A 13824-nucleotide genomic window follows, 5' to 3' on the forward strand; every position below is an offset into this window, starting at 1 on the left:
ATCTTTAATTAATTTTATATTTTATTTAGTTTTAATTACTTACTTAAGTATCGAAAAAGTTACTCAAGTCAATCCAATCAATATTCTTTCTCTTATCATATCCACGCTCACATGAAAAAGCCAATGATATTATTTTTTGATTTTTTCTATGGGTATGGCCCTATATAAGACAAGAGAGTGAGCACCAATTGGATTAATTTGGTCAATCTCTTTAATATAAAATTTATTAGATATAACAATATTAGGCTTAAATTAAAAAATAAAAAAATTTAGTTTCAAAATCAAGAAATTAAATTTATTATATTAAATTGAGTTTAAATTGAAAATTTTGAATTAAATTAGACAAAAAGCTAAAAATAAGATAAATTAAACTTTTTCAATAAATACAAGGACTTAATTAAACATTTTACCTTTATTGATATATCAAAATTTGGCAAAAAAAAACCTATCAAAATACTAACAAATAACAATTTGTCATTTATTTCTATATCAAACAATAAAAAATAAATAATTTCTTTAATAAAAAGTATTATTAATCAATATTATTGTGGATGAATTGTGATATTTAATTAAATTCTATAAATTAATGTAATTTTTAAAAATTAAGTTAAAAATTTTAATTGTTAATATATCGATTGTGGTGTAAATTTTTAATAAAAAAAAAAGTGTTATTGAAGAATTCTCATAACAAAAATAGTTTTATGTAATTATTAGTGACACGAGAAAATAATTTTATATAATATTTTAATTTAAGAGATGGATTTTATTGTAGATCACTATCACCATTTATAAATAAAATTAATTTCTTTGCTTAAAAAAAATAGGTAATATGATATGCTCAAATATTTAATACATTTTTCACTTTTATTTTGATTTACTTTCAATAGAGTAAGCCTTTTATTAAAAAACTATATTAAAAAAATCAATACCTCTAAGATATATTAGAATAAAAAAATAATAACATTAATTCAATATTAAGATTAGAAATAGGGTTTGTTTATTTACCGGTCACTCTGGAATTTCAGGAATGATAAAGTCTGGAATGGTAAGTTCCTTACAGCGTATTAAGTTTGGCAGTAGGCAAATTTCGCTTTTCATAAGTGGTAGGCTGTTCAACCAAATGTCCTCCCTGCTGCTTTTCTGTCTTTGATCAGGCGTTGGTCTAAGCCTTCTCGTGATTGGCTAAAGATTAATGTTGATGCTACCACGGCAATTCCAGATTTTCGTTTTGGTGAGGGATTCGTAGCACGGGATTGGAATGGTAGGTTCTTGGCAGCAAAGAACATGGTATTGCAGGGTAATTTAATGGCAAAGGAGGCTGAAGCTGTTAGTATCAAAGAGGCACTCAGTTGGGTGCTTTCCAAGGGCTAGTCGTGAGTTATTATTGAATCTGATGCTTTAGGAGTAATTCAGCCTCTCAAGGATCCCTTTTATCAGGATTCATCTTCTTTTGGCTTGCTTATTTCGGATTGTAAGTCTCAATTGTCTGAGATTGATTCAGTTATTTTTGCACATGTTTACAGGTCTACGAATGGTGTGGCTTATAGGTTAGCTAGAACGACCCATTATGCGTCAGATGTAGGTGAATGGATTGACCATCCACTAGATTTTATTGTTCAAGCTCTGTGTGAGGACTTTTATTAATATTATCCCTTTTATTTTCAAAAAAAAAAAAGATTAGAAATAATTATTATAGACTAATGTAAATTTAAAAACTTATCAATTATTAACAAATTACTCATTGCACCATAAATTTGGTAATATTAATATAATTAGTTAATTTTTACTAGTTATGCATTAGTCAAATTAATTTTTTTTAAAAAATGATATATAATTAATTTGTGAATAACATAAATATTAATTTATTTTCGGTAACTTTATAATAGTTGGATATGGAATACACAATTTGTTCTACTCTCACAAGTTAGACTTAACTTTTAAAGCTATGGAGAAATTGGCATTTTGAAGAGACATGTGTAATTTGGGAATAACCAAAAATGGAATTAAGAACTTTAAATTTCGTTTAGAAGGTATTTGGCTTAATTTATGAAAATAAGTTTATAAATTTGAATTTATAAAAATTTAAAATTTTAAACACTTACGTGCTTAGTTAAAATAATTATAAGTGATAGATAATGTTTGGTAAAAAATAGCTTATAAGTATATTTATTATTAAAATAATTAAAAAGATATTAAATAATATTATGATGAAATTTTAAAAATTAAATGAAAATAATATAGTAAAATTCTTGATTAAACTAACTTATAAGCACATAATTTACAAATACTAAAAAAGAAAAATCGGGTCCTCTAAATTATTCTTCTTTAGCTTATAAGCTCAACTTATGGTTAAAAAAATTGTTATAAATAGATGAGTCAATTTATTTTTAGAGCTTATAAGTTGATTTGACTAACTTATGAACTAAGACAAATATCCTCTTCATTGAATATTATTGTTACGACCCAAATTATGGGCCGCACCAGTACTAAAACTTGAATCAGTATAAGGCCCCCAAAGCCCATAGTAAGCCTAACTATTCATTAGCCCAACCTTGAAACCCATATACAAGCCTAATTTCAAGAAATTAACTAGACAGAGTTCGGCCATAAACTGAATCATCTAACGGGGAGTTTTTAGCTCACCCGACCTGTGATCACAATATACATATATATGGAGAGCTCAACTCTCCCTCACAATTATTAACAACTCAATATAAGATCAAATGGGAGTCCAACTCCCTCATTTAACACATCCATCCATCCACTCATTCCACATACATAGATTAATAAGTTTACAATTCCAAAATTACAATCCCAAGCTAAGTAAAATGATTTTACACATGCGAAGATCTAAAATTTAAATTTAACAATACAAAATTTAGAAATAATAGCCAGTAGACCTAGGAGGTAGAAAGTAGGTTAAACACAGGAATAAACTCTCCTGTAACCTGAAAAAATGGGTAAACAGGAATGAGCGTTTGACTCATAGAGTAAGATATTGATTTTACTCATAATTTCTATAACTATCTATGTCTAGTGCATTGTAAGAGTGAAATGCATCATCTTCACATATTTTAAACATGTAACGATCGGGCTCCAACCACTAGAGGAATTGTCCGCTTTGGCCGTAAGCCTCACGGTTTTGTCCTATAGGTGGAGTGGAGAACTTCCTAAGAGGTTACCTATCTTAGGATTTCTCTCAAGCGAGCACGCTTAACCCTAGAGTTCTTCCAACTCTCCAGGCCATTCCACCAAAAGGCGTCTCTAGTGATTAGTTCCACCATTTTATATATCATTACTTTTTAAACCCAAGAACAACTCCGTACTTTGTCGATGCGAGATTTGCCTAAGGGACCTTTCTCCCCCCCTTTCGGGACTCAGCATCCTCGCTGAGGTTTGCCCCACTATCGCCCAAGAGGACACACTAGCGGCTTTGATACCAATTGTAACGATCGGGCTCCAACCACTAGAGGAATTGTCCGCTTTGGCCGTAAGCCTCACGGTTTTGTCCCATAGGTGGAGTGGAGAACTTCCCAGGAGGTTACCCATCCTAGGATTTCTCTCAAGTGAGCACGCTTAACCCTGGAGTTCTTCCAACTCTCCAGGCCATTCCACCAAAAGGCGTCTCTAGTGATTAGTTTCACCATTTTATATATCATTACTTTTTGAACCCAAGACCAACTCCGTGCTTTGTCGATGTGGGATTTGCCTAAGGGACCTTTATTTCTCGATTTGTGCGTGTCATCCTTGTGCAGGGGCCATGCTAATCTTCTCTGTATGCTAGGGTGGGTAACCTCCTGGGAAGTTCTCCACTCCACCTATGGGACAAAACCGTGAGGCTTATGGCCAAAGTAGACAATTCCTCTAGTGGTTGGAGCCTAATCGTTACAAAACAAATTAAGTCACAATCACATCAAAGGAAATCTGGAGCACTCACATACTTGTGTGTCACATCCATACTCGCACGTATATATAAGGGAGCTGATCCCCTATACAGCTCTGTTAGTTTCCAACCTCTGCCAGCGAGATTAACTCAAAGCCAAACTTTCTCTTAATATCTAAATGCGGGAGCCAGTGAGATCAACTCAAAGCATGCCTACCCCGACTTATCCATAATAAGGATAGGATCCCAACGAGTCAAGATCCAGCCATGTTTACGCGTCCTGCCCATATCCACATACACACCCACTCACACACACAGCTCCAGATCGCCATAAAATAATAATCACAATAATATCTGAAGGCTAGGAAGCATGGAATTTAGGGCATTAGAACATTGAAATTTAAAATTCAATCTAGGGTTACATTTATCATGCTTGATGAGTTATGTGCCTAATCAATTTTCAATGCCCAAAAGCATACCAAAATACATTTTAGCATGCACTAAACATTCATTTGCCATCAAGAATTGAACTTTAGGAATTTAATTCATTAAATCCTAACTAAAAGAGGGGTTTTGATTACTAACCTTCAAGGTGCACAATTAATGAATCCATCTACCTTAGGATGCTCTTAGGACCTCAATTGTAGTCCTTCTAGCTTGTCCACCATAAGCACATGATGCGTCCCTACCGCAAGTGCACGGGTCGTACAAGTAGTATAGAAAAGATATCGTTCCCACGAGGAGTTGTGTTAATGATTGAATTTTTGATATAAAAAGTTGAGTAAATTGAAATATTTTTTAAATTAAAGTAATGAATTAATGGGTATTGAGAATGTGAAATCTATGTATGCAAAATTAATAATCTATTCAACAATGTATTAATTAAACTAAAATTGCATCAAATTGAAATAAGCAAGTTCAAATATGGCAATATTCAAAATGGCAAGTAATTAAATTCGATTAGAATTAACAATGGTAAAAAGGCGATTCCGGAGTTCGGGATTTCATATTCGAGCTATTTTGGGATTTTAAATTGGTTATCCAATCTTGTGAAACTAATGGTTTTAAGGAGATTAATGCTTAATTCCTTTGAATTCCCTTTCGAGTGAGACAAAAAGTGCCTTAATCAATCTAATCCTACTTTCGTGGAGTTAGAATTAATTAAGACCCATTAAGTTCTTTAATTAATCTGTGAATCCTCTTAATCCTTAGTCTATTTCTAGATCTAAGTTAATTAAGTCCAATTCCTTGATTATCTATCACAAGGCCTTCTCCTTTCGGTGCTTCAACCATGGATTAAGAACATTACTTAATGGGATCCTACACTAAGCATGTCATTAAGCACACAAGAAATGAATAAAACTCATTAAGACCACAAAATATGGATTACCCAATCAAAATCCACAAAATATCTCAAATATTACAACCCTTACTCCAGAATCAAAAGTAAACTACTCACTATCCATAATGCTTACAAGATGTATTGAGTTTAAATGGAAATAAAGCTTTAATCTAAGCTAAGGAATAAGAAATTAAACACTAGAAATGTGGAAAAATGTAAGGAAAGAAAGAAATCTGCAAATCTTGGTTGAAAATGGTGTGGAAGGTGAAAGTGACTCTTCAAATTCTGCCTCTCCTCTCCTTTCCTTTTCTGCTCCTTGTCTCCCTTTAAAATGGGAAAATGGGACTATTTATAGTATTTTCTGACATGGAGCCCTAAAATGGTATGTTCTAGGAGGAATTATCTGAGGGAATCTTCTGCCAGCTCATTAATGAACTCTTTATGGGACTGCATAAGTGGACTGCATAAGTCATGCAGTCCCTTATGCAGTTTTCGGCTGTTTCTGGGTCACTTATGCGAAACTGCATGACTTGGTGCATAGGTTATGCACAATTCCGTGAAAGTGCATAAGGGAGGCGTGAATGTGCATAAGCTATGCAGTCTCCTTATGCACATTTCGGCTGGTTCTGGAACAGTGATTTTTCTCCTTATGCAGATCTGCATAGCTTATGCGGCAAGTTATGCACAATTTGATCAATGCATATTTCAGCTTGAAAACTTGTTTTTGACATCTTTGGCTGTAGAAGACACTCCTCAATGGCAAAATTCTCTTCGGTCCTTCAAAAACACCATTTTTCCTACAAAACAAAGTAAAAATTACAAATTAATGCAAAATTGACAACTATGAAAAACTAACTAATTAACTAATGAAATTAGCTAAAAATGACTAATAATCAAATAAAAATGGTTATAAAATTAGACCTAAATGACTATGCAAAATGTATGCATCAAATACCCCCAAACTCAAGCTTTTGCTTGTCCTCAAGCAAACTTTAAAATGTGATGCAAAACTTTTAGGGGTGCCTTATCCAAAGAGCTATGAAAATCACCTATTAAAGTAACTTAACACACCTTCAGCCATACTAGCAATCCATATACCCATCCTTCAAAATGCAAAGAATTTAATGCTTATCCAAGCTTTCACCGCTTAGCCATCAAGTCAATTTATCATTCAAAATCCCCAAACCAACAAATCAAAAGTGAAAGTCATGCTCAAAAGGAATTCTAGGACAATCAATAGGCAAAGTGTCTCTATATAGAATGATGGAATTAAATGAATGGATAGATAATTTTCCAATCCCATAGGCAAATTCCCTACTCCTATCTCCACTAATGTAACAAGTACTATCAAGAGATCAAAGGTCTTTTTAGGGATGTAATGGGGCCATGGGGTTCAAAATGAGGCTAAGAAGAAAGATGGGTAAAAAGTATTCAAAGCATGAGAATATTTTCAATTTTGAAACATAAGGTACACTTTATTATATCTTTTTCTCTTTTTTTATATAGGAGAAAGAAATACACAATGAGGATTGTCAAGTGCTAGCATATTTTACAAAACACATAAAATGGAGGGACATTTTGATACTTTCGACTTGTATTTGCATTTTCTTTTGATGCTTGTCCCTAAAATTTGCCACCCCCAAACTCATTTCTTTTAATATTTTGGGTGGATTTCTTTCATTTTGAATGGCAATAGTGAAAAGCACATATACTAGCATTTTTTACAAGATGACAAGCATTTCTTCTCCCTTTTGTTGTATATTTTTTACTTTACTTTATATATATATATATATATATATATATATATATATATATATATATATATATATATATGTATGTATATATATATATGTACCTAATGTTGTAATAATTATTCTCATGAAAAGGGTTGGAGTGTTTGGTTCATTGGCTAGGTAACAATAAGGATTTCAAGAAAAATTAGGGATAAAAAGGCTCAAAGGGGTTTGCAAGGGTAAATTTTAATTGGGAAAAAGGGCCAAATGTTTAAAATGAGAAGGTTTAAATCAAAGAATGCCTAATCATTTCTCTCTTCAAGTACAAGCTGGTATTTCGCCTTGAAAGGTTTAGAAAATTTGTTCTAGGATTGGTGAGACATCATTTGACTACCTTATATCCAATAATTCCCTCTAAACACTTCCATCTCCAAATGACTAGTTGGGTGACTTTTTAGCTAAGAAGATATAGGCAAGGGATAGACACTTCAAAACCTTGCACATTGATGCATACATTTTGCATAGTCATTTAGGTCTAATTTCATAGCCATTTTATTTTATTATTAGTTATTTTTAGCTAATTTCATTAGTTATTTAGTTAGTTTTTCATAATTGTCAATTTTAGATTAATTTGTAATTTTTACTTTGTTTTGTAGGAAAAATGGTGTTTTTGAAGGACTGAAGAGAAATTTTGCCATTGAGGAGTAACTTCTACAGCCAAAGATGTCAAAAACAAGTTTTCAAGCTGAAATATGCATTGACCAAATTGTGCATAACTTGTCGCATAAGCTATACGGATCTGCATAAGGAGAAAAATCACTGTTCCAATACCTGCCGAAATGTGCATAAGGAGACTGCATAGCTTATGCACATTCACGCCTCCCTTATGCACTCTCACGGAATTGTGCATAACCTATGCACCAAGTCATGCAGTTTCGCATAAGTGAACTAGAAACCAGTCGAAAACTGCATAAGGGATCGCATGACTTATGCGATCACTTATGCACTCCAACAAAGAGTTCATTAATGAGTCAAGAAGATTCCTCGTAAAATCTCTCCTCAAACACACTATTTTAGGGCTCCATGTCAGAAAAATACTATAAATAGCCTCATTTCCCATTTTAGAGAAAAAGGAAGAAAGAAAGGAAGGAAAGGAGCAGGAGCAAGGGCAGCTGAAGAGTCACATTTAGTTTTCCACACCATTTCCAACCAGATTTGGGATTTCTTTCTCTTCTTACCTTTTCCTACATTTCTAGTGTTGAGTTTTTTATTTCTTAGCTTAGATTAGAGCTTTATTTCCATTTAAATTCAGAATATCTTGTAGACATTATGGGTAGTGAGTAGTTTCATTTTGATTCTAGAGTAAGGGATGTAATATTTAGTTATTTTTGTGGATTTGAACTGGGTTAGTCCCAATTTAATGAATTTATGAGGTTTAATCCATTTCTTGTGTGCTTATTCACATGCTTAATGAAGGGCCCCATTAAGTTATGTTCTTAATCCTTGGTTGAAGCACCGAAAGGAGAAAACCAAGTGATAGTTAATCAAGAAATTGGACTTAATTAACTTAGATCTAGAAATAGACTAAGGGTTAAGAGGGTTTTAATATATTGATTAAAGAACCTAATGGGTCTTGGTTAATTTTAACTCCACGAAAGTAGGATTAAGTTAATTAAGGCACTCTTTGTCTCACTCGAAAGAGTTTTCAAAGGATTTTAGAATTAATCTCCTTTAAATCCATAAATTTCATGGATTGGGCTAGCTAGGAAAAATCCCAAAATGACTTAAATATGAACCCTTAACTCCAGAATCGTCTTTCATCAATTATTGCTTGGAATTTCACTTTTGAGTGTTTAGTTTAATCTCATTTTATTAATTTTCATTATTATCAATTTCTTTATTTTGCGAATTATTAAATTAGTCATTGTTTGAATTTAATTTTGCATTTTCATATCTTCTGCTTCAAATTCCTAAATTTCTTTTATTAATATGATTAAAATACAATTTTAACATATTTTATTTTACATCAAAAATTCAATCATTAACACAACTCCTCGTAGGAACGATATCTTTTTCTATACTACTTGAATGACCCGTGCACTTGCGGTTGGGACATATCAAGTTTTTGGCGCCGTTGCCGGGGAGTTGTTTGTTTAAGATTGAATTCTTGATTATTTTAGTTGTTTATAGTTTTATCTTTGTTATCTTTTCATTTTGTGTTTGTTTGTTTTTTTAGGTACTCTTAATCTTTTATGAGAAGAGCTAGAAGCACAAGTGACACATCCTTATTATTTAATCCTGAAATTGAGAAGTTTTGTAGAGACAACAAGAAAGAAATTAGAAGAAGAAAAGAAGCATTGAGAGCAGTTGAAATTGAAACAGAAATGGCTGAAGAAAGAGTTGGAATCAGTGGTGATAATGGTGAAAATGATCGAAACAATGAAAATGCAGCTCATGGTGAAGAAGTTGTAAATGCTAATGTGCCTAAGGGAAGTATGATGGATCACGCATTTCCTCATTTTGATGATTTAAGAGAGAGTATAGCAAGACCAAGAATTAATGCAAATAGTTATAAGATGGATTTTGGAGTACTACAAATGATTCAGAATTCTCAATTCGGAGGTCATCCTTCAGAAAATCCTCATACTCATCTTAAGAAGTTTGTTATGATCTGTGACATGCAAAAGCAACCAGGAGTATCTGATGATGCAGCAAGGCTAAAATTGTTTCCATTCTCTTTGAAAGATAGAGCATTGTATTGGCTTGATTCTTTACCTCACAACTCAATTACAAATTGGGAGCAGCTCACTGATGCATTTCTTGCCCAATACTTTCCACCTGGAAAAACTCAAGAGTTGAGGAATCAAATGATTGCTTTTAGACCAAGAGAAGATGAGACTCTTTATGAGTCATGGATGAGATGGAAGGAGTTGGAGAGACAATGTCCACATCATGCCATTCCTAAATGGATGATAAACCAGAATTTTTACACAAATGTCACTCCTGCTATCAGAGGAATCATTGATGCTCAAACTGGAGGGGAATTCATCATTAAGCATGAAGATGAAGCTTATGAGTTATTAGAGAAAATAGCAAAGAACAGTCATCTATGGAGTAGTCCAAGAGGGTCAACTCCAACTCAAAAAGGCAAGTTCTTTGGAATGTATGAGCTTGATCCATTCAACATGATCAATGCCAAATTTGATGCACTCACTAATGTCCTTGCTAAGAAAATGGAGGATTTAAGTATGCTAGTCAGTTCATCATCATGTTCTAGAAGTTCTCAACAAGTTACTCATGCAGAAGGAACAATGAGCTGTGGAGTAGATTATCCTTCATATGCTTGGAGGAATCATCCCAATTTTTCATGGGAGAATCAACAAAATCAAGCTTCAACTCGTAACTTTCCATCACAACAACAAGAGCATCAATACCAACAACCTAGTCAACCACCACCTAGTTTTCAAGCAAAAGAATGCAAATCTGCACCTTTACCAAGACAAAGAAGAACAAAGTTCCACCACAGGCTTTATTACAACAAATTCTTGCTAATCAAATTAAGCGTGATGAAGAGTTGAGAGAGATGAAAGCAAGGCTAGAACAAATGCAAACACATAATAGGATCTTTGGAAAATCAGATTGCACAACAAGCATGCTCATCAAGTACCAATTCTATGGGAAACTTCCTAGTCAAACAGAAAATCCAAGGAGCAATGTCATGCCATCACACTGAGGAGTGGTAAAATAGTGCATAATGAGAAGAGTGAAAAAGTTGAAAAGAGAGAAAATGAGGAAGATTTTAAGGGAGATGAAAAACAAAAGAGTGAAAAAGGGAGTGCAAGAAAAGGTAAAGAGGAGGTTGGAGAGAAAGAAGAGAAATATATACCTCTAGAGCCTTACAAGCCACAGCTTCCCTTTCCACAGAGATTTCAAAAAGCCAAGCTTGATAAGCAATTTGGGAAGTTCTTAGAGGTTTTGAAGAAGCTATATATAAATGTGCCCTTTATCGATGCTCTTTCCCAAATGCCTTCTTATGCTAAGTTTTTGAAAGAAATTCTCTCAAACAAAAGAAGACTTGAAGATTATGAGACTGTAGCCTTAACTGAGGAATGCAGTGCTATCCTCCAAAGGAAACTTCCTCCAAAGCTCAAGGATCCAGGGAGTTTTTCAATTCCATGCCACATTGGGGAATCATGTTCTGTAAAAGCTTTATGTGATTTAGGGGCTAGTGTTAGCCTTATGCCCCTCTCCATTTATGAGAAGCTCAATATGGGAGATCTTAAGCCAACCCACATTTCTCTTCAGTTAGCTGACAGATCAATTAAGTATCCTGAAGGGATTTTGGAGAATGTGCCTCTGAAGGTTGGGAAATTCTATATACCTGTTGACTTTGTCATCTTGGACATGGAAGAGGATTCTAATATCCCAATCATTTTGGGGAGGCCTTTCCTAGCTACAGCTGGTGCTTTGATTGACGTGAAAGGTGAAAAGCTTACTCTCAGAGTCGGAGAGGATCATTTAGTCTTCAACATTGGCAATGATAAGAAGAAGCAACATGAAGATGTAGACTCTTGTTTGAGAATTGATATAGTTGATGAGTTAGTAAAAGAGCACTTTAGAAAGAGCTATCCGAAGGCTTCTCTTGAAAGTTGTCTTATCCATGAAGGAGGTATCAATGATGAAAATCCAAAAGAGGCTGCATTTGCACAAGATTTGAATAGTAATCCACCTTGTCCTATGGCACCAATCTTTCAAGTTGAGCAAGTGGAGAAAAGTGAAGTAAAGCAACCATCTCTCAAAGAAAAAGATGCACCAAAGGTTGTCAAGAAAGAAATGGTCGGATTTTTAGACAAAGCAACAAGGATCTTCTCATGTGATGGAAAGAAAATGAAGTATAGATTCATTGAAGCACCTATTGGAAACAGAGGCAATAAATTCCAATTTCAGCCACCATGAAACATGAAAAGAGTCTAGCTAGAGACTATAAATTAGCGCTCTTGGGAGGCACCCCAAGTTCTTTTATTTTGCTTTTGTTGATTTACTTTTATTTGCATTACTTTTGTTTTTATCTTAAATCTCCCCAAATTCAATTTTTGACATTGTTGAATCTTATCCCTTGTAGATGTATTTCAATGAAGAAAGGCTGGTGAACTGTTGGGGAAGTGATTCTTCACTTGAAAATTTTGTCCTTCAAACTCTCCCAAAAACTGATAGGTTTTTGCTGCATAACCTGTGCAGGAGCTGCAATCTGGTTTATGCAGAGGAAAAATGGAATCTGCAGCAAAAAGGGTATCTGCAGCAGATGGCTTGTGTTTTTGGTGAGGTTGGGTGTGTAACTTTTAAGTATATGTGCTTGTAATGTTAATATGGTGGTAAGTTGGTCATCTTTGTAGTTTTGAGATTATTTGGGTTGTGGAATTCAAGGTGGACAATATTGCATTCTCTTAGCATAACTTGGAGAGTTCATTTCATCATTTGTAGATAAATGCAACTTTATGCAGATTTTATTGAGTTTTAATGTGCTAAATGTTGATTTGCAGAATTTGAGTCAAAATGGCATGGGTCACAAATGCTTTTTAATGCAGGATCCATCTTCTACAAGCTTGTGTGATGCATTTTTGATGAACTTTGTATATATTGATGTGTTTTTGATGAAAATTTCTCATGGTTTATGCTTCATAGAATTACATTTCTTCATTTTAGGGTATTTTTCACACTTGCAAATCATGTTCCATTGCAATCTTAATCTTGTTGAATTGTGCATAAGCAACTGCATAGCTTATGCAATCCTGCATAACCACAATTCTTGCCATTTTCATCCCTGTTGCAAACTGCATAAGAAGAGTGCATAGCTTATGCAACTCTGCATAGCCTAATTTTGTCAAATTTCATATCTTTCGAAACCTGCATAAGCAGAGTGCATGACTTATGCACATTTGCATAACTTCAAATTCTTCATTTTCTCTCTCTGCCGAAGTCTGCATAAGGAGGGTGCATAACTTATGCACTTCCGCATGACCAAAAACTCTGAATCTCCAAACCTGCCGAGGGGTGCATAAGCAGAGTGCATAGCTTATGCACAACTGCATGACCACCAACCCAAAATCCCAAAACCCACCGAGAGGTGCATAAGGAGAGTGCATAACTTATGCACTTCCGCATGACCATCAATTCTGAATTCCAAAACCTGCCGAGAGGTGCATAAGGAGAGTGCATAACTTATGCACTTCCGCATAACCACACTCTCCAAAAGTTAAAACCTGCTGAGACTTGCATAAGGAGAGTGCATAACTTATGCACTTCCGCATAACCACAAATTCTGAAAACCAAAACTTGCCGAGACTTGCATAAGGAGAGTGCATAACTTATGCACTTCCGCATGACCACACTCTTAAAAAAAAAAAAAAAAAAAAAAAAAACCAAAACATGCTGAGACCTGCATAAGGAGAGTGCACGGCTTATGCACTCTTGCATGACCACAATTCCTACAATTCCATTTTTAGCCGAAACTTGCATAAGTCAGCGCATAAGCTATGCACTCTTGCATAATCAGTTTTTCACACTCTTTATCTTCCACCAAAACCTGCATAAGAGAGTGCATAAGTTATGCACACTCATTCTCCCCTTATGCAGTTTTACACATGTCCTGTTCAAATCAAACTTTGTTTTCGGCACCCATTTTCCTTTTGAATATACTGCACAGGCTGTGAATCCTCTTATGCAAATATTTTGCATAGCCTGTGCAGTCCTTATTGCCACTCATGCAGAACCGCACGGCTTATGCACCCTACTTATGCACCTATTCTGGACAGTACTTTCTTCTGCATAGCCTGTGCAGCTTCTTATGCATCCCCTTTATATCTTGA

At 34.3% G+C, this 13824-nt stretch overlaps 2 non-coding genes across 2 annotated transcripts; both read right to left on the reverse strand.

Moving 5' to 3' along the window:
• Window positions 1-3709: 3709 nt before the first annotated feature.
• On the reverse strand, window positions 3710-3807 carry LOC131178897 (U6 spliceosomal RNA). Its single transcript, XR_009147905.1, has one exon. It is a non-coding gene; the product is annotated as a U6 spliceosomal RNA (small nuclear RNA).
• A 6002-nt stretch (window positions 3808-9809) lies between these two features.
• Window positions 9810-9917, reverse strand: LOC131178927 (small nucleolar RNA R71). Its single transcript, XR_009147934.1, has one exon. It is a non-coding gene; the product is annotated as a small nucleolar RNA R71 (small nucleolar RNA).
• Window positions 9918-13824: the final 3907 nt, after the last annotated feature.

Source organism: Hevea brasiliensis, chromosome 3 (genome assembly GCF_030052815.1).
Source record: "Hevea brasiliensis isolate MT/VB/25A 57/8 chromosome 3, ASM3005281v1, whole genome shotgun sequence".
Taxonomy (NCBI): domain Eukaryota; kingdom Viridiplantae; phylum Streptophyta; class Magnoliopsida; order Malpighiales; family Euphorbiaceae; genus Hevea; species Hevea brasiliensis.